Raw genomic sequence first — 27,530 nt, 5'->3', positions numbered from 1 at the left:
CTTCTTCCTCTTCCTATTTTTTATCTTTCTCCTCATCTTCCTCCTCTTCTTCCTCATCTTTCCTCCTCTTCCTCATTTTTTCTCTTTCTCCTCAACTCCGTCCTCTTCCTCCTCCTGTTCTTCCTCTTCCTCCTTTTTTCTCTCTCCTCATCTTTCTCCTTTTCCTCCTTTTCTTCCTCTTCCTCCCTTTTTCTCTTTCTCCTCATCTTCCTCTTCTTCCTCTTCCTCATTTTTTCTCTTTTTCTTCATCTTCCTCCTCCTCTTCCTTCTACTTTTCTTCCTCTTCCTCTCTTTTCTCTTTCTCCTCATCTTCTTCCTCGTCCTCTCTACCCTTCTTCCTCTTCCTCATTTTTCTCTTTCTCCACATCTTTCTCCTCCTCTTCTTCTTCTTCCTCATTTTTCTCTTTCTCCTCATCTTCCTCCTCCTATTCCTCCTACTTTTCTTCCTCTTCCTCATTTTTTCTTTTTCTCCTCCTCTTCCTCCTCCTCTTCTTCTCTCTCAGACCGGTGTGAGTGAATGTGCAGCTCAGCCCAATGCAAATGAAGGCAAATAGATTCACTTCAAAGCTCTTAATTACATTATATGTATTCCATGAATCATAAATTGTATGTTCTGAGGGGGTTTAGTGGCAGAATAATAGCTTTCTTTAATAATTGATTTTCTGAGCGCATTTCAAATGGAAAATAACGATGTTACAGTGACACACATATTGATTGGAGTCAAAGGTTATGAGAAATATCAAGGATTCATTAATTTCAGTAAAGCACCCGGCAAAGGCAGCATATCATAATATGTAAGTGAAAGCAGCCATAATCATTTCTGTATAATTTTATTTTTCTCTTTTCTGTGCGGCGGTGACAGATCAAAACAGCTCAGAGTCAGAGATGATGCTTTAATAGTGCCGAGTTTTAGTATTCTGTTCAGCTCAGTTGTTGAACTCCACTTAGAAGTGAGCATTCTGTCATTTATGCTTCCTCTTGTTGTTTGATGCTGTTTTTTGATGCATATATATATATATATATATAGTGTTGAAAGCAGAAGTTTACATACACTGTTTAAAAAGGCACATAACCATTTTAAAAAAAGTCAGATGTTAATGTAACTAACCTTTTTCACTTTTAGGTAAGTTATCCAATTTGTTTCTGTTCTGCTTAATAGCAGAGTAATGAGAGACATATTTTTTGAGAAAATGTTATAACTTTTCTTGAAAGTCAAGTTTACACACAGTAAGATTATTCTGCCTCTGGAAAAGCTCAGATGATGATGTCAGGGTTTTGGAAGTTTCTGATTGGCTAATTGACAACATTTGAGTTAATGTGAGGCACAACTGTAGAATAGTATTGAAGGAAAAGCTCAAACACGCTGCTTCCTTGTGTGACAACATGGGAAAATCAACAAGCCAGAATCAACAACAAAGCCAGATTACAATTTGCTGAATTACACTGGGAAAAAGACTAATATTGGAGACGTGTCCTGTGCTCTGATGGAGCTAAGATTGAACTGTCTGGCCATAATGACCAGTGTTACATGTGGAGGACAAAGAGGAAAGCTTACAAGCCTAGGAACACCATCCCAACTGTGAAGTATGGGGGCGGCAGCATCATGTTGTGGGGCTGTTTTGCTGCATGAGGGACTGGTGCACTTCACAGCATAGATGGCATCATGAAGAAAGAACATTATGGAGAAATACTGAAGCAACATCTCAAGACATCAGCCAGGAAATTACAACTTGGCCACACATGGCTCTTCCAAACAGACCATGACCCTAAGCATACTGCCAAATTAGTTCAAATGTACTTTAAGGACAACAGAGTGAATGTTTTGGAGTGGCCATCACAAAGCCCTGATCTCCTATAGAAAATTTGTGGGCAGAGTTGAAAAAGCTTGTGTGAGCAAGACAGCCTACAAATCTGACTCAGTTACAGCAATTCTGTCAGGAGGAATGGGCCAAAATTCCTTCAAACTATTGTGACAAGCTTGTGGAAGGAGACCCAAAACATTTGACCAAAGTTATGCAGTTTAAAAGTAAAGCTAAAAAATACCAAGGAAATGTGTGTAAACTTTTGACTGGCTAGAAATTAATAAAAAAATATCAAAAAATAAATTCTCTCATTATTCTGGCATTTAGCAAATGTAAATGATTTAGGTAATCCTAACAAACCTAAACGATAAACGTTTAGTATGATTTACCCTCATACATTTTAAAAAAAATGGTTATGTTTCTTTTTTAGAGTGTGTGTAATCTTCTGGCTTCAACTGTTTGTATAAGATAAACAAGGCTAGAATTTGAAAATGACTTAAATGAGATTGTAACATTCAACATGCAATAAAGTGCCATGAAAAACCTAAAGAACACAATCTTTAGTATTTACAAGTGAAACTAAATATTATACTCGGCCTATGCCTAAATCGAAAAAGCTAAAAAAAAGTATATTTTATATTTATAAATTACACTGATTAAACTGAATAACTATAAATTACACTAAATGGCTTAATTAGATTATATAATCTAATTTTTTTAAGATTATAAAGCCGCAGGTGGCGCAGTGGTGCTGTCACCTCACAGCAAGAAGGTCGCTGGTTTGAACTTTAGCTCAGTTGGCGTTTCTGTGTGGAGTTTGCATGTTTTCCCTGCATTCGCGTGGGTTTCCTCCTGGTGCTCCGGTTTCCCTCAAAGTCCAAAGACATGCGGTACAGGTGAATTGGATAAGCTAAATTGTCCGTAGTGTAGGAGTGAATGGATGTTTCCCAGAGATGTGTTGCAGCTGAAAGGGCATCCGCTGAATAAAAACGTGCTGGATAAGTTGGCGGTTCATTCTGCTGTGGCGATGAATAAAAGGACTAAGCCGGTAATAAAGGGGGGTAGCTGGATGGCGCTCCTTACTTCAGCCTCCACATCAAAGCTCCTGAAAGCAAAGAAGGTCAAGGTGCTCCAGGATTGGCCAGCCCAGTCACCAAGCATGAACATTATTGAGCATGTCTGGGGTAAGATGAAGGAGGAGGCATTGAAGATGAACACAAAGAGTCTTGATGAACTCTGAGAGTCCTGCAAGAACGCTTTCGTTGCCATTCCAGATGACTTTATTAATCAGTGATTTGAGTCATTGCAGAGATGTATGGATGCAGTCCTCCAAGCTCATGATGGAGTCAGACACAAGATGTGTACTGCAGCATGACTTTATATTCTATACTGGACATTATTTCTGTTCAGTGACAAGTCTAAACAGAATCAGACCTTACTGTCCTAATGAAATCATTAATAATCAAGGCATGATCAGATTTTATTATGGTAAAATAACTGTAATCTAGAGGCCTTTGCCTTTAATATAAGCCACTTCTGATACCAACTGATCAACTAGAAGTCAACTTATTATTTGTTGTTCTTAAAACTTGGACAGGCGACAAGACTTAGTCAGGTAGTGTATATAATTATTATAGTTATATATTGTTTTATACATAATGTGATAAGAATAATTATTGTTATTATATAAGAAATGTGATTAATAGTATTATTATTATCTGTGTTTTTTATTGTCAACAATCAATCTTCCTGTTGATGCCTGTATTATTTTGTCTGTGGTGTTTTGAACTGAAAATGAGTCTTCTGTTCTTTTATCATATATGATAAAGCCTTTTGTTGTGGCTCATAATGAATTACTGACCCAAGGCGAAAAGAATCCGTTTATTAGCATTAATGATTCTGCAACAGGCCGTTGATTCTCTGACCGCACTCGTCCTGCTGTATTTCAGAGGAGGATCCGGAAGATGCTCTGCGCCTCGCTGGCATTTCTGCTTTTGTTTAACGTTTCGTGATCTCGCAGCTCTGAAGAACACTGTTCACAGGTCAGACCTCGACCCGCAGAAAACCTTCACCTTTATGCAAAACACCCCAAACTCCTTCAATACAGTATTTGCATATCACCCCCTTCCTTTGTCTTGTTTAAGAAGAGACTCTTAATTATAAAAAACCCGCCGCTGGTGGATTATTGGTGTCTCTGAATGTGAAAACCTGTATGCTACTTTAAAGCCAACTACTCATTTAACAAAGCATGCATTGGGATTTTAAAGGAGGCCTATTATGGAAGACTCACTTTTATAAGGGCTTTAAATGCAGTTGTGTGAATATATCCAGCCTCTAATGGACAAAATTAATTAGTTAATTATAAATTAAGTGTGCAGAAGCACTTTGACATTCTTCCTTTGTGTCAAAGAGTGGGAAAGCCCCACCCACCAGTGACCATCTCTCCCTCATTAGCATAAACAGCCCTGAGTGAGAAGCAGCCGTCTGTCTGATGGCCATTACAGTGTTTAAGCTGCTGAAGATGATGTCAGCATAGACTGAGAGGATTATAAATGAAGAGCAGGGCTATTCAATTGGCGAATCCGGCCCCGAGGCACTTTGTTCCGGCCCTCCAAACAATGTGATCAAGACATCAAAAATAAATGTAGTTCAGTCGACAAACAGCCGCTATAGTTTTGAAGTTACGTGCGTCTGTTCACTAACAGCACGAGATGCAGTTAAAGGCTGCACAGAGCGCGAGTCATCATAAGCCAGTTGTGAGGGCAGCCGTCTGTAGAAAAAGCTATATGTACAATGCACTGATATCTGTAATAGGGATGCAACGATTAGCCGATTTCACTATTAACTGCGCTTTAATTCGTAATGTCTTTTCTAAGCCGCATTTCTGTTGCATGGAACAAAACCGCTGTAAAATGCCAAGTTGCCTGTGTGCCAGTTTTAAGTTTGAAGTACACCGAGGCTAATACGCACGCACACAGGATTAACTATAGCAGCGGCCATTTTAATATCACGTTTTTACCGCTTGCAAGTTTGTTATTTCTAATGTAAGAATATATGACAATATGTGGGCGCCAGCGGAGCGACGCGCTTGCGTCTTTCTGGGTGCATGCAGTAGAAAACATCTCACGGTGAGAGTTGTGCGTGCCTTTCAGTGCAATGTAAACAAAAGATATGTTAGGTAAATTGCAGCCTGATCTCATGAGAAAACGTAAGTATTTTACGTTTTGCCAGTTTAGTGGCTAATTCGTACGAATTTGTACGAGTTCAGTCGTACGAAATGGTACGATTTTAAAAAGGAGGCGTGGCACCTGACCCCACCCCTAAGCCCAACCGTCATTGGGGGATAAGCAAATCGTACTAAATTGTACGAATTAGATCGTACGAATTCATACGAATTAGCCACTAAATGAAAAAGTTACGATTTGCCGTGAGATTGTGTTGGTAAATTGTTATTAAAATGAGTATGTATGCATGAATGCAGATGGCAACAACAGTTAATCTAAATAGCTACTTACCTAATATAAAGCTTGAATTTACATTAGACGTGATAACAGTGAAACCATGATTGTTCTTCAGACTATATAATCGTACAACCAAAATCTATAATTGTTGCAACCCTAATTGTTATGCAGTTCAAAACATAACATATTAATGTGTCTGAATGTAGAAGAAGCCTAATGCAGCAATGCACTGCTTTTGTTGTGCTCTGAAATACCACAGTTGAATATGTTTTTTTTTTTTAAAAAAGCCTATTGTACAATGTCACTGATATTATGAAGTTTCAAAATAGAATATTTTAACATTTTAATGTAGAAAAAGCCAACATGGGTGTCTTAAGGAGCAAAAATATACAGCATATTGGCTCTTATATGCAGTTGTGTCATCACTCATATAGCAAGTCATATCTCTCCGGCCTTTCGTCTGAAATGCTTTTCATGAACCGGCCCCCATGACAAACTAATTGAATAGCCCTGATGTAGAGTTTTAGATGAAGCATACTGATACCTTTAGTCCTGTTTCATACCGCAAGCAAAAGCAAGGCAGACGTGATGCAGACGTCTCCAAAACCCCACAGGAGGGCAAATGTAAGCTTGTTTTTATTAAGACAAATATAAATATGCATATAATAAATAATACTAATGATAATAATAACATTATACTAGTGCTGTCAATCGATAAAAAAAAATAACTAATTAATCACATTTTTTTTTTCAATTAATCACGATTAATCACATTTAAAAGACTGAAACTTGTAATTTTGGCTATTCTAATGTAAAATTAATGTAAACGCAAGACAAAAGCTATTTATAAACCAAATATAATAGTTTATTAAAATGTTTGTTTAACTTGTAACACAGATTTCTTCAAGTAAACAACAAACCCACAATAAACCATCAAGATCCTGGCTTGACAGCCATATTTATTGACAACACAGGCATGTTAATGCCAATTGATTTTCAAAACAATCAATACCAATAAAGAAAAAAATGTATTTCCAAGTTGGATTCTAAGTGGACTGCAAAAAAATGTCAAAATACAGGAATTGCAGATATGAAAATTGGAAAATAATAATAAAGTACTCACTACAAACACTTGTACTCATTGTAAAGTTGTATTGCTGTGAGTTGAGTTGTTCTCCTTTACATGCAGCCAGTTGCTAAAACAGTCCAGTCTGTTGACATTATCGGGGGACAATATGGACCTTTTGTTTTAAATGATGTGAGCTGAAAGTGCAACGCAATCTCACGGCAATTCGTAACTTTTTGATTTAGTGGCTACAAACAACAACGTTTAGGCAGCTTTGTTGCTAAGAATCGCGTGCACACAGACACACACACACATTCACACACACAACACGTGCAGGACAGGGCAGCCGGAGCGACTCCCTACAGATTCAACAGGCATGATCGCGTTCATCAAATTTGCTTAAACTAAGCATTCTAAAGTATGGCTGTATTTTACAAGAATTCTGACACAACAACGCGAAGCAGACATTTGCGGTTAAGGGGGAAACACGTCAAACTTACTGAAACATTGGAGGGCGCATGCTGAAAGGCAGAGGAATGTGCTGTCTTTGACAGCTCGCAAACATCGTGTGGCACTTTCTGAGTACATTTATATGGACACCAATACTCCGATTTTAATATGATTAAGATACTCTTATTAAGAGTCTACCTTGTAAACAGCGATTTTTTATTACCTTAAAGGACCACAGAGTCACTTAAAACAAAAGTCAAAAGTTAAAAATGAAACACCCGAAATTGCATGAAACTCTGGAGGAAATGCTGGGGAGCCTGCTAATGCGACATTAATTGTTTTATACTGAAACTTTCCTTCTAAAAGTGTTTCCTTGGTCTTATCCATATTTCTTTGCATGTTGAACACACGTCCACCACAACAGGAAATAAAAAAAACTGCAACTGCGTTAATTGCGTAAATTTTTTTTAATGCGTTAAAATATTTCAAATTAATCACATGCGTTAACGCATTCATTTTGACAGCACTACACTATACAGATACAGATTGTCATGAATAATTTGATAAAGCACCCCGAGGTGGAGAAGGCATGGAGGCAGGGGTGTTTACATTTATGTAGAAAATATATTTTTTTAACATTTTAATCCTTTAATTGGTTTCATCCCAAAAGATATTTGTGTATCGCTGTACATCCTGTGTGTATTAAGCAATGTGTAAGCGTTTGGACTTTAGAGCAGCTTACAGTTGGTCAATGGCACTGTTGGTCTATTTCAGTCCCTGACAATAGCAGCGCACCAACAATGCGTCTTAACACCCCTCTGTGGCGAGGGGGCGTGGCCGAGAGCCGTGGGAACGGAGTGAGGCCATCGCGTAAGTGGATACACCTGCGGTGCGCTCCTGCCTCGAATCCCACGGAAGGAGCTCTGGACCATAAAAGGAGGAACGATGGCAGAGGAAGCCGAGAGAGGACCGGGCCCGGGCATATTGTTTTACTTTTGTTTTCAGTTTGACGGCAGTCTCCGTGAGGAGCTGCCGTCCATTTGTTTTGGTTTAGACTGGTTTTCTGTTCACTGTTATTAATAAACCATTTAAAAACGCCGTCGGTTCTCCGCCTCCTTCTTCGCGGCGGCCAAAGGAACGTTGTTACAGTGGTGCTGAAACCCGGGAAAGAAGAAGAGACCTCGCCGCTTAGATGACCACTCCGTCAACCAGTCCATTTGCGGAAGTGATCCAGGCGCTCACAGTCCTCCACCGTAAACAGCACCAGGAGATCCTGGACATCCGGGCCGAGCAGTAGGAGGCGGGGAACCGACGCCGTTTTTAAATGGTTTATTAGTAACAGTGGTTTATTAGTAACGGAGACTGCCGTCTAAACCAAAATAAACAAAAGTAAAACAATATGCCTGGGCCCGGTCCTCTCTCGGCTTCCTCTGCCATCGTTCCTCCTTTTATGGTCCAGAGCTCCTTCCGTGGGATTCGAGGCAGGTGCGCACCGCAGGTGTATCCACTTACGCGGTGGCCTCACTCCGTTCCCACGGCTCTCGGCCACGCCCCCTCACCACACCCTCCTTTTCAGTCCAGCACACCCATGAGTCCACTAAGTGGAGCAAATGGGTTTCCTGTTAAAACAACATTGAGGAAAATGTGAAAATTAAAGTTGTGCTGGTCTGAAAATAGCAGCAAATCATGCCAAACACATCTTGTGCCTTATTGCACCGGGTGTATCATAGGGTCCTAGAATTGCTAATTATACAAAGCTACTGTTAGTGCTCAGAGAATTAAGTGCAATAATTAGCAAAGGGAGGGTTTTTAATAAATATTAAAAGAGAGTGAGAGAGAGAGAGAGAGACAGGTGGTTTGTCAAGCACACTCACCTGTGTGAAACTCACTTCATAAATGCAATGTATTATATATATATGTATGGGAGAGGGAGAGAGAGATTGTTTGTAAGGAAGTGTCTGGTGCAAATGTGCAAAGCTAGTTGCTGTCTCTAGTTTCAGCATCTTAAAAACAAAGTGTGCTGTATTTTTTTCACAGGAGCCCTTTAGATCACACTATGAGTGAATCAGGAGCACACGGCAGTACAGTTACAGTCTGACTCGACATTTTAAGGACAACAGCAGATCTGCGTCACACGAGTAAAGCGGATGTGTGAACATGAGGAGAGTTGCATTGAAAGACTTTTTAAATGACAGACGATCTTATGAGAGCTGCGCTGAGAGGACTGCACAGATCCACACACTGGAAATGTACGATTTAATTTAATCTGAGGATTTGAGAACTTTATGTCATCAGATAAATACTGTTAAAATTACCAAAGGTTACAACAAAGATAAAATTAATTGATTCTTTTGGTAATGAGGGAGCGAAATTGGTAAATATCATTAATAAATGCTGATATTTTTAATAAAATACAATTTTGTGTATATACTTTAGGTAATGCACCTATATACACTCACTGGCCACTTTATTAGGTACACCTGTCCAACTGCTCGTTAACACAAATTTCTAATCAGCCAATCACATGGCAGCAACTCAATGCATTTAGGTATGTAGACATGGTCAAGACAATCTGCTGCATGGTTGTTGGCGCCAGACGGGCTGGCCTGAGTATTCCAGAAACTGCTGATCTACTGGGATTTTCACGCATCTCTAGGGTTTACAGAGAATGGTCCAAAAAAGAGGAAATATCCAGTGAGCGGCAGTTCTGTGGGCGCAAATGCCTTGTTGATGCCAGAGGTCAGAGGAGAATGGCCAGACTGGTTCCAGCTGATAGAAAGGCAACAGTAACTCAAATAAGCACTCGCTACAACCGAGGTCTGCAGAAGAGCATCTCTGAACACACAACAAGTCCAACCTTGAGGCGAATGGGCTACAGCAGCAGAAGACCACACCGGGTGCCGCTCCTGTCAGCTAAGAACAGGAAACTGAGGCTACAATTCACACAGACTCACCAAAACTGGACAATAGAAGATTGGAGAAACGTTGCCTGCTCTGATGAGTCTCCATTTCTGCTGCAGCATTCAGATGGTCGGGTCAGAATTTGGCATCAACAACATGAAAGCATGGATCCATCCTGCCTTGTATCAGCGGTTCAGGCTGGTGGTGGTGTAATGGTGTGGGGGAGATTTTCTTGGCACACTTTGGGTCCATTAGTACCAATTTAGCATCGTGTCAACGCCACAGCCTACCTGAGTATTGTTGCTAACCATGTCCATCCCTTTATGACCACAGTGTCTACATCTTCTGATGGCTACTACCAGCAGGATAACCCACCTAAATTATCTTAGACTGGTTTTTTCTATATGTATATATACTATATATGTCTATATATATATATATATATATATATATATATATATATATATATATATATATATATATATATATAGTATATTGTATATATGTCAATAAGGAGCAAAATCTCTGAGGAATATTTCCAGTATCGCTTTGAATCTATGCCACGAAGGATTAAGGCAGTTCTTAAAGAATTAAACACAAAAAGAATTATATTTATATGTAAAATAATCATTTAAGCTTATTTTTTTTAATCTAAAGTGTTTTTTAACCAACTCCAATAATCATAATTCAGTTCAATATAAGCAACAGTGTGTGTGGACTTGATTATGTGATTTACAGGGACAAATTAATTATATAATGACATGGGTATGACCTAGTTGTGCTCTATTAAGGTGGTTAGTGTGTGTGTGGTGCTCTGGGTGGGACGTGGGCTCTGTCCTCTGGGGTCTTCTGGGTCTGCCGGTCGCCAGCTCTGTGTTTGATATGTTTCGGACGTTTTTCTTTTTCCCTCCTTATCACATCAGGATCAGGCCAAACCCTCCAGATGAGCAGGATAAGCTCTAATGCGACCTGACATTCAGCCCCGCCACATTAAATAGAGGATAAAAGCTTTGTATGTAAACAGCTGAAATGAAGAATTATCTCTAATTGCTTGTGTGTAAGAAAAGAAAGCTACTGGAGGCCTGTGATAGCGCAACACTGCGCGTCCACATCAGCGCTGACCCTCAGTGCTTTATTTCAGACCAGAGATAACATCCCGGCTTTGATGTCCAAACCGCTTAGGAAAATTGATGGTAATTGGCGTGTTTGTGTGCGGATTGTGGTTTGCATCCCGGAGGAGCGAGAGAACGAAGGCTTCGGTTATCGTTCATTATCTGCTTTGTCTCAGATGTGAATTCCTGAGGAGACGCAAAAATAGAGCAATGAGATGATCGCTGACGCACTGTTGGAAATACAGAGATTGAAGATTCAGGAGACCGATCTGTAAACCCTGCCTTTTACTATGAGGTTTGAAAATGCAGTATGATGTGACTGAGACCATGTCCGTGTGGTTAAAAAACACTATTCAAGAGTTCACACTTAGATAATGCTTGACTATTTAAGCAGGTTTGGCATGCTGTCCCGGGAGAGAACCCTGAGCTCGGTGATAGATGAGCCCAAGGCTCCCGCCTGGTCAATAAGCATTAGGAGGGATATAAGATCAGGTAGATCTCGATAGTTTCCCAAATAGACCACTAGCTGCGCTAGTTTGTAGTAAGTGCTTGTGTCTTTAACTTTTGTTGCATGGTTGTTGAGTGTGAGAGGAAACCGGAGTACCCGGGGAAAACCCACGCGAACACGGGGAGAACATGCAAACTCCGCACAGAGAGTATCGGTTGGCTCAGCTAGTGTTGAACCAGCGACCTCCTTGCTGTGGGGCAACAGTGCTACCCACCGTGTCGCCCGAACTGAGGAGAAGGGATGAGTGGGGGGGGGGGTTCCAAAACGAAGATGAGGAATGAAGTTTATTTAAATGAGGTTTAGAGAAACAAATTTAATGAATTAACTAATTAAGGCTAAGGCCATGGTCACTTACATGAGCATTTTTAACCCAGGCTCATTAGGGATATGTACCCCGGTATACGTTTCTGGAGAGCGTGAAATACGTCCAAGGAGGATTTTTTTTTTAGTTTTTGTTTTCACGAATCCACCAGAGTGCCAGTCGCGCCTGCTTTTCTCATGTAAATCCCGCCCAGCCCCTTCCCTAAACCCAACTGAGAGTGGTTTTAAAAGCATAGACTGACCCGCTCACCCATTTCCCTAAACACAACCGGCTGTTTTTTAAAAGCACAGATTGACCGATTTTCTTTCTTTCTCTCTTCCTTTCTGCCTTTCTTTCTTTCTCTTTCTTTTTTTGCCATTTCTTTCCTTTTTTCTTTTTGCTCTTCATTTCTTTCTTCAATCCTTTCTTTCTGTCTCTTTCTATTTTTGCTCTTCCTTCCTTTCTTTCTTTCTTTCTTTCTTTCTTTCACTCCTCCTTTTTTTTCTTTTTGCTCTTCCTTTCTTTCTTCGATCCTTTCTTTCTTTCCTTCTTCTTGTCTTTCTTTGATTCTTTCTTTCTCTTTCTTTTTTGCTCTTCCTTTCTTTTTTCTTTTTGCTCTTCCTTTCTTTCTTTGATCCTTTATTTCTTTTTGCTCTTCCCTTCTTCGATTCTTTTCTTTCTTTCTTTCTTTCTTTCTTTCTTTCTTTCTTTCTTTCTATTACACTCTTCCTTTCTTTTTTCTTTTTGCTCTTTCTTTCCTTCTCTTTCTTTTTTTGCTCTTTCTTTCTTTTTTCTTTTTGCTCTTCCTTTCTTTGATTCTTTCTTTCTCTTTCTTTTTTGCTCTTCCTTTCTTTTTTCTTTTTGCTCTTCCTTTCTTTCTTTGATCCTTTATTTCTTTTTGCTCTTCCCTTCTTCGATTCTTTTCTTTCTTTTTTTCTTTCTTTCTTTCTTTCTTTCTTTCTTTTTTTCTTTTTGCTCTTCCTTTCTTTTTTCTTTTTGCTCTTTCTTTCCTTCTCTTTCTTTTTTTGCTCTTTCTTTCTTTTTTCTTTTTGCTCTTCCTTTTTTTGATCCTTTATTTCTTTTTTTATTTTTGCTCTTCCTTTCTTTGATTCTTTCTTTCTTTCTTCCTTTCTTTCTATTTTGCTCTTCCTTTCTTTTTTCTTTTTGCTCCTTTCTTTCTTCGATTCTTTCTTTTTTCTTTTTGCTCTTCCTTTCTTTCTTCCCTTCTTTCTTTCTTTCCTTCTTTCTTTTTCTTTTTTCTTTTTGTTCTTTCTTTCTTTGATCCTTTCTTTCCTTCTTCTTTTCTTTCTTTCTCTTTCTTTTTTTGCTCTTCGTTTCCTTTTTTCACTTTGCTCTTCCTTTCTTTCTTCGATCCTTTATTTCTTTCCTTTTTTCCTTTTTCCTTTCTTTCTTTCTTTCTTTCTTTCTTTTTGCTCTTTCTTTCTTTGATTTTCTTTCTTTCTTTGTTTCTTTCTTTCCTTCTGCCAATCTCTGTTCAGCCAATCTCTACTTTTATTTTCATTGCAGTTATTTTATGTCTCATTCTGTAAATTCATGCTAAACTCTACCTTAAGACATTGTTCACAGCTAAAAAATTTTGAATAAAAAGGTGGTGGTGAAAAATTATTTTTGTGCTAATGTAAGAGCAGTGTAATTTAGGAACACTAAAGAAACGGGGAGGATGTGAACACAACAGGAGGGTTAACCTAGTTAAGCCTTGAAATTTCACTTTAGGCTGAATCTTACTGAAAAGATCTTGAAGAAAATCAAGTCAAATATTAGGTGCTGTAAACATGGCAAAGATAAAAGAAATCAGTCACAAATGAGTTATTAAAACTATTATGTTAAGAAATGTGTTGAACAAATATTCTCTCTGTTAGTCAACAATTGGGGGGAAATGTACAGGAGGGCTAATAATATATAGAGTATGTTTCAAAAAACACTGTAGCATTTACAATATATATATATATATATATATATATATATATATATATATATATATATATATATATATATTTATTTATTCCTACAATATTTGTTAATATGGGATGAATGTGTGAATCTGCTGGTAAAGAATCATCTTTGAGGGAAGCTTTGCTGAATTGTCCTTAAATCTGCCGTGTTTTCTTGAGTCCAGAAAGAGACACGGAGGTCGCGGCTCAACACAACCCCAATAACCAGCTCACTCCTCTCTTTGTCCCCATCCTTTTCTGCGGTGTTTGTGGCCTTTCTTTCCCGCTCTAAACAGCCAGATGCCTGAGCTTTTCTTTCACAGAATAACTATGGACATCCTTGTCTTGTTTCCCTCCTTTTTTTTCACTTCATGAAGCCGCAGTCAATGTGTCATTGTGTGTGTTCAGGAGGACCCGACGCGCACACACTTTTGGTGGTCTTGGTCACTGTCTACATTGGTGGCTGGAGTAGTCGGAGGATTACGCTTTTGTGCGTTGTGAAAAGGTAAGAGAAGTCACTTATTTGAGCTCAGTGAAGCTGCTCCGGGTAGAAATAAGAGACAGGCTTTTGAAACGGCCCTTTGCAAGGAGAGATGGACTCTATACACAGAAACAAACACACAACAATGCATGCAAACAGTCACACTTTACAATACTGGACACTTAGTTCATGTTAGATAAAGGGATAGTTCACTTTTTAAATTTAGGATTTTATTTTAAATCAATTCCTTCAAAGATTCCTACAAAACTGAGTATCATATTATAGTATCCTCTAAAAAACACTTACCGGCCACTTTATTAGGTACACCTGTCCAACTGCTTGTTAACGCAAATTAGCAATCAGCTAATCACATGGCAGCAACCTCAATGCATGTAAGCTGCGGTCACACTAGAGTTTGTGTGTGCGAAATTCTGTCATACGGCAGTGTGAAAAGGCGGCGGGATTAAACAAAATGATCGGAAAAGTAAAAAAGCAAGCTATCGGTCCATGTCTTTAATTTCCAGAGTGGTCATGTTTTGATCTTCGATTGGTCTCACGCAGTCATGTGATGTGATTTCGCAGGTCAGAGTTCACCAAGCTTGAACTTTCAAGCAGCGAACTGCAGAATGGCAGTGCATGGCAGCCTGGGCATTGCACTGGACTAGGGGTGTCAATCGAAATCGATCGAAATTTATGCTCAATTTCGATTATCGAATCAAAAAATAGAATGGTTGATGCTGCCACGCCCCCATGTCACGTCAGCTTGGCTTGCCAAGCGTGAAAAAAACACACTTGTTGAAGTGCTTGTTAAACTGCAGAAGCAGGAGACCCGTCGACAGAACTTAAACCCTCTCCTCTATTAATGAAGTCGCCGGTGTGTAAGCATTTTAGATTTCCAGTGAGTTATGTTGACAACGTTCGTGTTGTCGACAAAAAAAAACACAGTTTTGCAAGCTCTGCTATGTACGTATTACGTACGGTTCGTCCGATAGACAACACCGGCATCGCGATCCTCCGCCCGCCCCCGTTGCAAATCCGCTCACGAAAAGTACACACTCAGGCCCTGTTTACACTGTCTTTGTTTTTAAATGGCATTTTAGAACGACAACGATTTGACATCCACAGTGGCGTGTAGCATTTCTGAGCAGCCCTCCTTCCTCTCTACCTCTGAAAATGCACATCACGTGACCACACACACACAGACGCACACACAGCCATGCGCTCGAGACAGCAGGTCCAGGCAGTCAGAGGACTGCTTCAATCTTTCACTCACTTGTACTTAGTCATTTTAGCGAACACCTCAGATACTGTTGGCTGGTTCCTGTTGATTGTGCGTCTTTTTTACCGACGCCATTATAACGACACAGATCACTGCCTATTCACGAGTCCCGCAGAAAAAGTGATTGACAGGTGGTAATTATGTGTGTAACTTACCTTTATTCATTTACTGTATGATTTGTTTATGGGTAAAACAAACACCATGCAGGTCAGGTAGTTTAAACGGTAGGCTACAAATAGCTAATTGGTCATTAATTAATTAATTATTCATAATCGAAAATCGAATCGAATCGTGCCTTTAGAATCGAAAATGTAATCGAATCGAGGATTTGGAGGATCGTGACACCCTTACACTGGACTGATCCATGCCACATGTCATACTTTTTTAAAGCATCACAAAACAACTGACACACACTAGACACACACTATAACTTCCACCTCCTCAAATTATAATTAATTCTGTTGTTTTATTATAATTATTATTACTATTATTATTATCAACATGAGTATATTATCACATGTATCCGTCCACCTCTTGATCTTCCATCCTTTTTTCATTATTATTATTATTATTATTTATTGAACTAAATAATTCTCTCTATATATATACAGTTGAATTAAGAATTATTAGCCGCTTTTTGATTTTTTTCTTTTTTTTTAATATTTCCCAAATTATGTATGACAGAGCAAGGAAATTTTCACAGTATGTCTGATAATATTTTTTCTTCTAGAAAAAGTCTTATTTGTTTTATTTTGGCTAGAATAAAAGCAGTTTTGATTTTTTTTTAAAACTATTTTTGGGACAAAATTATTAGCCCCTTTAAGCTTTTTTTTTTTTTCGATAGTCCACCAAAATAACAGTTAAGTTGCTTCTCCCCAAAAAACTTAAAATACTGTGTTGTTTCAGCTCAATTTAAATAAGTAGTTTGAACAAGCAGCAAAAAAATAATAGTAATAATAATTTTTGAGTGTTGATCATCAAATACTCCTATTAAAATATGTATATATATTTAAATTACAAATTAAAATGTATTGACGCAGTGGTGCAGTAGGTAGTGCTGTCACCTCACAGCAAGAAGGTCGCTGGGTCGCTGGTTCAAGCCTCTGCTGGGTCAGTTGGCGTTTCTGTGTGGAGTTCGCGAGGGTTCACCTCCGGGTGCTCCGGTTTCCCCCACACTCCAAACACATGCAGTACAGGTGAATTGGGTAGGCTAAATTGTGTGTGTGTGTGTGTGTGTGTGTGTGTGTGTGTGTGTGTGTGTGTGTGTGTGTGTGTATGAATGTGTGTGTGGATGTTTCCTAGAGATGGGTTGCGGCTGGAATCCGCTGCGTAAAAACATGCTGGATAAGTTGGTGGTTCATTCCATTGTGGCGACCCCGGATTAATAAGCCGAAAAGAAAATTAGTGAATGAAATGTATTGACATGAAATATAGTTATTCTAAATTGTATTAAATATCATACACTGTTTAAAATGTTGGGTTTCAGACAATCAATTTGGAGGGATGCTAACTTATTAATTTGTACAAATTTAAGTGCACTGCACACAAAACAATTCAGTTTTAAGTTAAAAAAACTCGAGTTGAGTTGTTTCAGCTATTTGAAAAAAATAGATTGAACAAACAGCAAACGTAATGTGTTGCACACTGTAAAAATTGATTAGTTACTTAAAGCGAGTAAACCAATTGTCTTAAAGCAACGAGTCGACTTTACGAAAATATTGAAAGTAAATCCATTGTAACTTAGAACTGTTAAATTGACTTAATTTTTATAATTATGCTAATTGTACTCACTTTTTAAAAGTCAACTAATCTCTTTTTACAGTGTCAGACTATTTTAGCACGTCTGTTTTTTAAATAATTACTGTAATTATCACAATATTAAATATTTGGTGCGTCATTAAGTCTATAAAATCTACACTTTTCCTGTATTGAACTTAGAAGGCACACTGGAGTCTGGAAAATATTTATTTTAGTGACTGTCATTTTGGTATATACAAAAAAGCTGGGGAAAAATAGCGCCAAATATAATAAAGGTGTGCTGGAAAAAAGTTATTATTTTACAAAAATAATTTGACATTTTTGTTATTATTTTACAAGATTTGGAACTTCTTCCTTCATTTTTTAAAATAAGAACAGAATTACTATTTATTAATCCCAAACAATGTAACTGTGTCAATGTGCACTGTGTTTGTTATGACAAACTTTAATATATTTTTCACTTTCAGTGGAATGTATGTGCTGAACTGTCAATGTCTTAACGGTTTTTTTTCTTTGTTTGTTTGTTTGTTTGTTTTTTCAAAATTGGCCTTTTTATTATTATTTCATCTTATTTTAGTTTAATTTTTTTTTATTTATTTATTTAAAAAATGTGCATGTGTCTATATATATATATATATATATATATATATATATATATATATATATATATATATATATTAGAAATGAGAACAATTAGCATAATTATAAAAATTAAGTCAACTTAACAGTTCCAAGTTACAAGATGTTTACTGTCATTATTTTTGTAAAATCAACTTGTTGCTTTTAAGGCAGTTGGTTTACTTGCTTTATGTAACTAATCATTTTTAACAGTCCATGTTAAAGTGTTTGCTGTATTTTTCTTAAGTAATTCAGCTTTTTTCTGTGTAGGGACTCCATACACAAATATAAACACACAACAATGCATGCAAACAGTCACACTTTACAATACTGGACACTTGTTCATTTTCATTTTAGTTAAAGGGATAGTTCACTTGTATAATGTAACAAAAAATTTCATTTCAAATAAATGCAAACAATTGCTATTTCTCCAAAACAATCAATCATATTACAGCATCCTCCAAAATAAAAACTGCACAAATAAGAAATGTTCTTCACTGTAAAAAGAAAATCCTTCATGTTGTCCCAACACAAACTGATTTAGTTAACCTAATAATTTTTTCAAATTTAAGTGGATTGAACCTAAAATAATTAATCCCCCCCCCCAAAAGAAAAACTTAAGAATTGTGTTGCTTGAGCTAAATTATTTTTAAAAAAAGCAGTAAAAATCCAAATTAAAATATATTCACATAGATTATTCTAAATTTCAATAATATTTCATAATATTGCAGTTTTTACTGTATTTTTATTGAGTAATTCAGCTTGTTTTTGTGTTTAGGGACTGCAAACAGTACGAACGGGTAACATTTTACAATACGAGACACTGAGTTGATGCTAGTTAAAGAGATAGTTCTCCAAAAAAAAAGACAATTCTGCCATAATTTACTCTCTCTTGTTTTAAACAAGTTTGCCTTTTTTGAGTACAAAAGAAGATGTTTTGAAGAATGTTGGAAACCTGCAACCATTAAGTAAGTAAGTAAAGGTTTATTTAGCACCTTTCCCAGACATTGAGTCACAAAGTGCTTTACAATACGAGAAAACAAGTAAAAAAAACAAATGACAATAAAAGAAGGCATGTTAAAACATATTAAAACTAATTAAAAATCTAAATACAGAAACACTAATACTGTTTATTAAAGGTTGACCAAAAAAGGTGCGTCTTTAAATGCTTTTTAAAAAAGTTCAACTGATCCCAGAGTTCTCAGTGCCATCGGGAGAGAGTTCCAGAGCCATGGGGCCACCACACAGAAGGCACGCTCACATTTAGTCTTAGGACGAGATCTGGGAATGGCTAAAAGACCTCAGAGACCGGCTACACGAGTGACTGCTTAAAAGATCTTGAATATACCGGGCGGCTTGACCATGCAGAGCTCTATAAGTAATGACCAGAATCTTAAAAATTACTCTAAAACTAATAGGAAGCCAGTGAAGTGCCTTAAGCACAGGAGTAATGTGTGACCTCCTACTGGTGATGGTTAAAAGCCTCACGGCTGCATTCTCCACACCATGCAATTGCTCCATGGAGGATTTGTTCATTAACTTTTATAGTAGCAAAAACAAATACTGTAAGAGCCAATGGTTACAGGTTTCCAACATTCTTCAAAATATCTTCTTTTGTGTTTAACAGAACCAAAAAAAAAAAAAAAAAAAGAAATCTTACTGGTTTGCAACAAGTGTGAGAAATAAATGGCGAATAAATGTCATGCAACCAAACAATGAGCGATGCTGGAACATCATTTATTAATCATAGTCCAACATTTACTAATGCATTATTAAAATCAAACACTGTGAGTTGAACGTACAATGAGAAACTGTATTTTCATGGACTGTTACTGCGTAAATGGATTGTTCATTGTTTGTTCATGTTAGTAAATACATTATGGTCTCCTAATATTTTAATTTACATTTATAGAATTAACAGAGACAAACTATATGGCATGATTGCAATGGTCTTCTCTTTATTTTATACTCCTCAAGTGGATGCAGAAGAGCATTTAATAATATTGTACAGTGTATTGGTTGCCTTCTGGTGTGTGCTGCCCCCTGTAGGAGAACAACGTTTGTGCACAGAGAAGAAAAATCATATAAATGTAAGTAACACTTTATTTTAAGTAATAATTCACGTTATAAACAACCCATTCACTAAGACTTTTAGCTTAATAAACTACTAATTAGCTGCTTATTAATAGTAAGGTTGTTGGTGTTAGGTTTTGGGTTGGATTAGCGATTTAAAATAAGATCAGCTACTAATTTATTACTAGTTAATATAGTAATAGTAGGCAGGAAATAAGCCAGTAGTTAATAACATGAATTGTAACAAAGTAAATGCACAGGTATATTTGTGGTATTTATTGTATTGGTTAAAATGTTTTTTCTTGTATGCCAAAAATCACACAAAAATAAATAAAGATCATTGTCAATGGAAATATTGGTCACACTTTATTTTGATGGTGCATTTGATGGTCTGCTTAATATATGCTGATACTGCTCCTTCAGCAGACATTTAAGTGTCTATAAGAAGCTTTGCAAGTACATGTCAACTTTAACCCCAACCTAACAGTCTACTAACGAGAATTAGTGGGCAAGTAGATAAAATGTGACTTGACTTCAACAAACAGACCATCAAAATAAATCGTGATTCAAATATTTCGTGAAAATCCTACTGTAAATGTATCATACAGTAACTCAGTTATTGATAGTAGTAATGTGCAATGCAAGACATTGTTTTTAAAGTAGATTTTCTCAATGTTCATTAGATTTGTTTTTGAATAATCAGGTTCAAGATTTTGAAATGAAGCCAAATATAGTCCTACCGTAACAAAATTTACAGTTGCAGTCAGAATTATTAGCCCCCCTTTGAATTTTGTAATATTTCCCAAATGATGTTTAACAGAGCAAGGAAATTTTCACAGTATGTCTGATAATATTTTTTTCTTCTGGAGAAAGTCTTATTTGTTTTATTTCAGCTGGAATAAAAACAGTTTTTAATATTTTAAACACCATTTTAAGGTTCTGACCTTATTTAAGTCTAGGAGTTTTGTGTAAAATGTGTAACAAAGAAAACTAAAATCTGGTTAATAATATTGAATTAGAATTAATAAAAAAGATAAACGTGGAGAACACACTTCAATCCTCAGCCCTAGAGTGAAGAGTCAACACAAGGTTTAGAAAAAATAATCATAGGGATTTATAAATAGGATTTTTAACTGAAACGAAATGTCAAAACTGAGTGAGTATAGCCTAGAACAGAAAGCAGTTATAACTAAAGTTTAGAGGACTAGCTTACCTAATGCAAAAATCAAAAATCAACAACATAAACTTCCCTGAGCTTCCTCGCTCAACCATAAACAGGTGAAAATGTATATACAGTTGAAGTCAGAAATATTAGCCCCCCTGAATTATTAGCCCTGTTTACTTTTTCCCTAATTTCTGTTTAACGCAGAGCAGATCTTTTCAACACATTTCTAATAATAATAGTTTTAATAACTCATCTCTAATAACTGATTTATTTTATCTTTACCATGATGACAGTAAATAATATTTTACTAGATATTCTTCAAAACACTTCTATACAGCCTAAAGTGACATTTAAAAGCTTAACTAGGTTAATTAAGTTAACTAGGCAGGTTAGGGGAATTAGGCAAGTTATTGTATAACAGTGATTTGTTCTGTAGACTGTCGAGAAAATATATAGCTTAAAGTGGCTAATAATATAAACCTTAAAATGGCTTTTAAAAAATTAAAAACTGCTTATATTCTAGCCAAAATAAAACAAATAAGACTTTCTCCAGAAGAAAAAATATTATCAGTCATACTGTGAAAATTTCCTTGCTCTTATAAACATAATTTGGGAAATATAAAAAAAGAAAAATCAAAAAGGGGCTAATAATTCTGACTTGAACTTTATATCTCAAAATGCCTAAACACTGTTACTACTGTATTACTCTAAACTACTAAAAAATAGTACAGTATTAATATTAATACTTAATTATTATTATAATATTACTATAAATAATACAGGTTTTTAACAAAACCTTAATTTTTGTCCATGCACAACTCAAAAATAAACAAATATGAAGCATCACATGTTGAGCAAGTCCATGAATGAAGACAGAATAATTTATAGTACTTTTATTTTCACCATCACCACTCATGAATGTTCTTTGAATTTCAGTTACCATAGAAACGTAAGTAGTTTGCACTTTATTGGTGTCGCAACTCAAGCTTTTCCACATTGCCAAAAATTCACATTGATCGATCCTTTTAATGTTAACTGAGTTCTTATCCATTGTGCTGTAGAAAAATTACAATTTAAAAGGGGATTGTAATTGTATTTTCAATAGGAAACTGATTTTTAGTGATGGTTATAGTTTTTTAAACGCTAAAAAGTAGGTAACACTTTAGAATAACTATCCGTTATAACTAGTTACACTGAAAAAAGTGTTGCATGCAGAACTGTTTATTGCAAACAATTTATTTGTGTTGAATTCAAACAAACAAATTAAATTTGATAATGTTTAACTTTATTTGTTTAAATTCAGCCCAAATCAATTGTTTACAACCACTGAATGTAAAAAAAAAAAAAGTAAATCCAAGGAATCATCTTTGAATATTTTTTAGTGTAATAGATCATTAATAAACTGTTAGTTAATGAGTTATAAATGACTTGTTAAATAGAAGTTAATAGTTTGTTCATTATTTATAATTGTGCCTTATAGATAACTTACAAGCTGTTAGTAAACAAGTTATAAATGACTTGTTAATGCATTTTAATGATTTATAATTATACCTAATAAATTAGTAACAGATCATGAACAAGCTGTTAGTAAATTACTTACTTAAGACTTGTTAAGTATCAGTTAGTAGTGAATATATGTTATTGGGACGTTATTCTAGAGTTGCAATTATTCTTCATTTAATAACTTAGTAAACGAGGAACAGTTGCAACTTTAGAATAACGTCACAATAACATACTTAAGCTAATAACTAACACTTAACTAATATATTAACTCACACTTTATAGATCAGTTGTTCATAGTTTGTTAACCATCTTACCAGTGAAACTTTGTAGAACAGCTAATGGATGGAATAAGTTCAAAACACAGAAATCTGATGTGATATTTAAAATATAAAATGTTTGTACCTTAACCTTGTTCCACTCATAGGCTTTTCTGTGTGCTGTATTTCACCAAAGAAACTCCACAGATTAAATGTTGAACGTTGTGTTTAATGTATAGAAACACACATACTGAGCCATCACATGGCAGAACAGCAGTATACAACAGAATACAAACCCATGAGCTTTGGGCACTTTGTGTGCTAAACATGAAAACAAAATAAATAAATAATCTTTTATTAGAAAATTTGGTAACACCCTTTACATGCATACACACACTCACACGCACACACTCAAGCACATACCAGTACATGACTATATTGTTGTTGTTTTTGTTTCGTTTTTGTTTCGTTGCTTTGTATTTATTATTTGTTGATCTTTTTCTTGTATTTGTATGATTTTTGCATATTCTAATAAAAAAAAGAAAATTTGGTAACACTTTATAATAACTACACACTATAAATCATTTATTAAGCATTAGCAAATAGTGAACTCATTGTTTGTTAAGCATTAACTCTACATTAATAAGCGTTAGTAAGCAGTTTTTAACTGCAGCTACAAATGCTCTATTCTTGACCTACAAACATATTTAAAATGTGCCTAATAATTGTAATTTTTATACTATGTTAATGATTGATGTTTTCATTACTTAAGCAAGTATTGCATTATTTACAATCCATTTGTATTTAAGAGTAGTTGATGGTTTTTAGAATCATCAAGAATGATTAAATGATAAATAAACTATTGAAATCAATATTTTTATGTCTAATTATTTAGGCATATAGTAATGGTTACTATATATGTTAATAAATGGTTTATTAACTCAACTTCATGCAGTTTTGTGACCTAATCTAAAGTGAGGACTATTCATGCTTTATAAATCCCTTATAAATGACAAATAAAGGCTCAGTTAAATTCTAAACAGGAAAAATGACATAAACTACATTATTCAAATGAAACTTTACTTCAAATAAATCAAAAATAATTAAAAATAAAACTGCAACCTTATGTAAAATCACTGTAGAGTTTAAACATTGCATCTTACAGTTTTTTACAATTGCTATGACACTTTTATCAATACATTTAACAAGTTTTCTAAACTCTTAACACAGTTAGCACAACATCCGTCTTCGTGGGCTATACAATTAACACATTTCTTGTTGTTTTGACACAAAATGCATCCAGTTAACACAAATTTAAAATGCTTTAACTTCTTTTACACACAAGCACAACCAAGAACAAAACAATGTAATTTTACTGTCAAATTTACAAATGCTTTAACACAGTATGTCAGAACAGATAACACCATGTTCTAAACAGAAATTATATAGGATAAAGTCACAGTGAACAGCTGTTCTAATTGTGAATTGAAACACAAATATATTCCCTGTATTTTATTCAATTGCCAATGAGAAACATCATATTGCGGTTATATAAATAAATAAAATAAATAAATAAATAAATAAATAAATGTGTATATATTTATATATATATATATATATATATATATAAGGCTGGGGATGTCGCCGTAGGAAAAACATAATAGGCCAAAGGGCCACAGTTACCGTGCCGGGCCACAGAAGATATCAAGTATAATGTGGATGAGAACATGTGGCAAAAGACCGTGCAGTATAGAAGATTACTTTGTTATTTTATTGTAATTGTGGTGCTTTTTCTGTTTGCAGTGATGTCCTTCTGCAAAAAAAGTCTGTACTGCAGAAATTCTGTGTCTGTATTTTTTTTACATAAACTGTAAATTTTATAAAGCAATTTTTTTTCTTCGTTTTGTATAGAATTTTTGCCGTAAACGAAAGAAAGTGCATGCATTTACTTAACCCAACGAAACAAAACTGTAACGAGACTTCAAATATAAGGGCAGAGCTGACACATAAACTAATGGAGTTTCTGTAATGTCAGCTGATGATAGTGTTTTTATTGTCAGTGTTTTCTGATTGACTGAATGTTTCTGTTAGAAGAGAACATGTGTTTGTGTTTTGAACAATAATTTCATTTTGAAACATGATTGCAGTGTTTTGTTAGACATGGTGTAGTGTGTTCGTTTATTATTGTATTTTGAAAAGTAGTTTAGAGGTTTAGTTTATAATGTTTGATTTTGAGCATAAAATTAACTGTTTTGCCAATTGTGTGTTTTAGGTGTGTTGCTGCGTTAAGAGTTTAGCAAACTTGTTAAATGTATTGAAAAAAGTGTCATAGCCATTGTAAAAAACTGTAATATATTGTTAAATTATTATATTGCTGTTGTGTTATTCTGCTTTATGTCATATTTTGACACTCCTGTTATTCAGCAATGTTTAAACTTTACAGTAATTTTACTTTTTAGATAAGATTGCAAAGATTATTGTTCATTTTATTCTGAGCCTTTATTTGTCATTTATAAGGGATTTACAAAGCATGAATAGTCCTCACTTTTAAATTATTTAAAATTATTTATTAACTTTTATTAACTTTTAAATTATTAACTTTTATTCATCAAGTCATTTATAAGCCATTAACTAACAGTTTATTAATGATCTATTAACTAGTTATAATGGATAGTTATTCTAAAGTGTGAACAATATCACCACACAACACAACTATAAGTTAACATAACTACAAAAACCAACTCTTACACCTAAGAGCTGGAGAGAAGTGTTCCTCAGCTCACTCAAAATTATTAGCCCCTTTAAGCTATTTTTTTTTTCGATAGTCTACAGTCAAACCATTATTACACAGTAACTTGCCTAATTATCCTAACCTGCCTAGTTACCCTAATTAACCTAGTTAAGCCTTTAAATGTCACTTTAAGCTGTGTAGAAGTGTCTTGAAAATTATCTAGTCAACTATTATTTACTGTCATCATGACAAAGATAAAATAAATCAGTTATTAGAGATGAGTTATTAAAACTATTATTATTAGAAATGTGTTGAAAAATCTGCTCTGCGTTAAACAGAAATTGGGGGAAAAAAATAAACAGGGTCTAATAATCCAGGCGGGCTAATAATTCTGACTTCAACTGTATATAAATGGCAAGCTTTATTCATTCATTTTCATCTCAGTCCCTTTATTAGTCTGGGTTCGCCACAGCGGAATGAACCGCCAACTTATCTATCAATTTATTATATGGAATGCAAAAACATCAAAGCTTAAGCCACATTTGGAAGCTATACAGAGAAAAAAGATGCTCCCCAAAAGCAGCAGCACTGCTTTAATGGGGTGTTTTTGCTAATTATACGGTGCCCGGGCACACTATTAGTGCACTTAATGGGATATATAAGAGTGGAGAAGCTTTGAGATCCATCAAGGGCCCACACAGGGGGCCAATCCATTGACACAGCCCCCTCATTGTCTTCACGTATCCCCAATGCTCAGCCTGTGACAGTGGAAGCAACCTAGGATTTAAAGGTCACGGCGGCACAAAGGGAAACTGGAGGTGCTTTATCTGACCGTGCCGTTCTTGTGCAATGCAGGAGAAATCTTTCAATGCATGTAAGTGACTGCTGAATGCCGGCCAGGAGAAACACAATATTGTGGTGGCTGTGCTTAAAGGAATCCCCTGCTGGCTGCGGGATGAGGCCAATGCAATGCAGGGCGAGGTGCAAAACAACACACGGAGACACTGGAAAAAGTGTTACACTGCTGTGTGTTTTATTCACAGTTTATTTTTAGAAAATTGATGTCCATTAATAAACAATAAAATTGATAAATTAATAAATGTGACAAAATTGGAGGTATTTTTTGTTCTTTTATTTTGTGTTATGCAGTAATATATTTGTTTGGGAAAAGTAAAAATGTCGCTAACCACATATTTTCCAAATATAACGTTGCAACATAGGCTCATTCTGAAAATGCAGCTCTATATACATTTCTGGAGATCGCGAATTATGTATCCAGAAGTACGTATGGCTGCGTTTCATGTTTAAAATGAACACTACGGGGTGGTATGATGCCGTTTCTTTTTTTCGCAGTTACCAGCTGACCACTTACCTCCATGTAGACGGCTTTGCTGCTGTTAGTTTGCCCAATAGCTTGCCATGTACGTCGACGGACTTGAGACGCAAAGAGTAGTTGACAACGATGACGGTTCCTGAAAGCAGGTAAGACGAAATCAAAACCCAAAAAAATTAAATAAACAAGTAAATAACAGGGTGAGAATGTGGTAAAATCTGAAAATGTGGTAAAAATCAGGCGAGGGCTTTTCTTTTTTCGATTGCTTTTTAAAACTATTGGTTGGGTTTAGGGAAGGAGGAGGGTGAGGGAGTCGGTCGGTTGGTCAGTCAGTCGGTCAGTCAGTCGACAGCGGCCTCTGGTGGATTTACGCAAGAACAACATGTGCCAATGGCACTCGCGAGAGAAATTTGAGTTCTTAAAAAGCATACAAAGCAGCCTCTGGTGGATTCGCAAATACAAAAACTGCAAATAAAAATAAAAATGCAAAAAAAGAAACGTACCTCCTGGGGACGTACTTGCCGATCACAAGAAATGTATATATCACAATGTATTTTCAGAATGAGCCTGAGTTGCAATTTTAGGCCCATTTGTAATATTTTTTCATAAATAACAAAGTTTTGTTACAGCTTAATTCAATGTATTTATTAAAATAAAATCCATATTGATAAATAAATAATACAATTGACAAACTATAAATAATTAATATTTGCATCAATAAATAGTTTTGTTTTTTTATTCTTACTTTAATTTTTTATTATACAGTAATACAATTTTTA

General features: G+C 35.7%; 1 long non-coding RNA gene across 1 annotated transcript in view; it reads left to right on the top strand.

Annotated features, from left to right (window-relative positions):
- LOC110440052 (uncharacterized) overlaps nucleotides 1-26,900 on the top strand; it is a 37,066-nt gene extending 10,166 nt beyond the window's left edge. Inside the window, exons 2-3 of the long non-coding RNA XR_012385696.1 lie at nucleotides 13,962-14,058; nucleotides 26,772-26,900. This is a non-coding gene — a long non-coding RNA (uncharacterized lncRNA). The remainder of the gene's footprint in view (nucleotides 1-13,961; nucleotides 14,059-26,771) is intronic.
- Nucleotides 26,901-27,530: the final 630 nt, after the last annotated feature.

Source organism: Danio rerio, chromosome 9 (assembly GCF_049306965.1).
Source record: "Danio rerio strain Tuebingen ecotype United States chromosome 9, GRCz12tu, whole genome shotgun sequence".
NCBI classification, from domain to species: domain Eukaryota; kingdom Metazoa; phylum Chordata; class Actinopteri; order Cypriniformes; family Danionidae; genus Danio; species Danio rerio.
Note: the sequence above shows the minus strand (reverse complement) of the source record. Positions and strands in the feature narration are given on the sequence as shown.